This window comes from Parasteatoda tepidariorum, unplaced genomic scaffold (assembly GCF_982258835.1).
Source record: "Parasteatoda tepidariorum strain Cologne lab strain unplaced genomic scaffold, Ptep-v5.0 scaffold_79, whole genome shotgun sequence".
Lineage (NCBI taxonomy): Eukaryota > Metazoa > Arthropoda > Arachnida > Araneae > Theridiidae > Parasteatoda > Parasteatoda tepidariorum.
Window position 1 is genome coordinate 182,726 of NW_028257438.1, and position 2,380 is coordinate 185,105.

At 33.5% G+C, this 2,380-nt stretch overlaps 1 pseudogene; it reads right to left on the bottom strand.

Annotated features, from left to right (window-relative positions):
• Positions 1–1,372: 1,372 nt before the first annotated feature.
• On the bottom strand, positions 1,373–1,492 carry LOC147800810 (5S ribosomal RNA; annotated as a pseudogene).
• Positions 1,493–2,380: the final 888 nt, after the last annotated feature.

Here is a 2,380-nt window from a genome sequence, read left to right on the forward strand (position 1 = left end):
CCTGTTAACGCATCCAAGACTAGTACATTTATATTGTTTCTGACACATGTAAAATATTATATACATTTATATTGTCTGACACATGTAAAATATAATTTACATTTATATTGTCTCTGACACTTATATTGTCTCTGACAAAATTTTATTTTCCGTTGCTTATGTGTATATATTTAATAATAAAAAAAATCAAACACTTGACAAATGTTTAATTTCTTGTGACAAAATTTATATTTTTACATTGTTTTTTAGTTTTTTATCAAGATATTATTTTTTAAGTGGTTATTGATGTAAATAAAAAATAAAAGAATGGGGTAATAAATAGGTTACTAATAATATATGAAAAAGTATTACATATATAAGTAGATTTTACTCATTTCTAGAGAAAAGTGTTGCTGATAATATATGTTGAAAATATTAGTTTACTTGGCTGTTAGATTAAATGGCAATTCAAAAAACCTATTTTTTACTCATTTCCAGAGAAAAGTGTTGCTGATAATATATGTTGAAAATATTAGTTTACTTGGCTGTTAGATTAAATGGCAATTCAAAAAACCTATTTTTTACTCATTTCCAGAGAAAAGTGTTGCTGATAATATATGTTGAAAATATTAGTTTACTTGGCTGTTAGATTAAATGGCAATTCAAAAAACCTATTTTTTACTCATTTCCAGAGAAAAGTGTTGCTGATAATATATGTTGAAAATATTAGTTTACTTGGCTGTTAGATTAAATGGCAATTCAAAAAACCTATTTTTTACTCATTTCCAGAGAAAAGTGTTGCTGATAATATATGTTGAAAATATTAGTTTACTTGGCTGTTAGATTAAATGGCAATTCAAAAAACCTATTTTTTACTCATTTCCAGAGAAAAGTGTTGCTGATAATATATGTTGAAAATATTAGTTTACTTGGCTGTTAGATTAAATGGCAATTCAAAAAACCTATTTTTTACTCATTTCCAGAGAAAAGTGTTGCTGATAATATATGTTGAAAATATTAGTTTACTTGGCTGTTAGATTAAATGGCAATTCAAAAAACCTATTTTTTACTCATTTCCAGAGAAAAGTGTTGCTGATAATATATGTTGAAAATATTAGTTTACTTGGCTGTTAGATTAAATGGCAATTCAAAAAACCTATTTTTTACTCATTTCCAGAGAAAAGTGTTGCTGATAATATATGTTGAAAATATTAGTTTACTTGGCTGTTAGATTAAATGGCAAACCAAAACTGCAAAGTGTAAACACCGCGCGTTTTAAAATTGATCAAAGGAGGAGGGGTGGTGCCACAATCGCCGTGGAAAGAGAATCTCCATCGGTTTTGCTTTCTCCATTGCATCTCTATGCAGGGGCGGTACAAAAAAGAAAAAGGTACGCCAACGGGACGCGGTGTTCCCAGGTGGTCACCCTCCCAAGTACTGACCGCGCCCGATGATGCTTGAACTTCGGTGATCGGACGAGAACCGGTATTTTAATCATGGTATGGCCGTTGATTTTACCGATATATACTGATATAAAATTATTGTTTTGATGTGCCTAGCCCGCAGGGCTATCTACACCTCCATCGAAATTAAAAGGAGATTTAGGGAGGAATGGGGGTTAGAGAGGCAACGCAAGCAAAGTCGTTTGAGAGAGTAATTATGCATAGTTAATAATTTGTACACACGAGTGTACAGTCTAAATTGAGGAAATGACACGGAAAACATACGAAATTGACATAAAAGGGAGGTATTTACATTGGGTAGCGAGAACATTCGAGAGAGCAAAAGGCCCTTTTTAGGGCCATTATTCAAATATCGGAAACTGGAGTATGAGCGGTCGTAACATGAATTAGAATATACAATAGTAGTAGCAAGTCCGGATTAAATATATAATAACATAGTGAAAATAGAACAAGTTAAGAATAAAATAAAATATGTACAGCGAAATGCGGGATATAAAATATGTACAGCGAGGCGAGAAGATCCGATGGCCTGTTAAATGGCCAGGTGGTATCTCGGTTGTCTAATAGTGATAGCGTATATAATAAGATCGTAAAATAAAATAACAAATTCTGGGTTAATATATAAATGTTGACAAAATAGTAGCGGAGCTTAAAATAATCAAAATATGTACATGGGGGATCGAACGCACGCGAGCGGGCGGAGTGAGCGAAGGCCTTTTTTAGGGCCTGGGATCGTCGAATCTATCCTAGGATGCTTTGGAGCGGGCGCATCTCTCAAGTCCCTGCATCTTTCCCTCGCCTCCCCCCTGCAGATTGATGCAGTTCGTTTTGAGAGCGCTCGCGTAAATATAAGTTAATTGAAATGTTTTGATAGAATGCCGTCGCTGATGAAAAAGGCGGTGGCAGCCGCTGATTTTATTAAATCTAGTGTCTCTTAT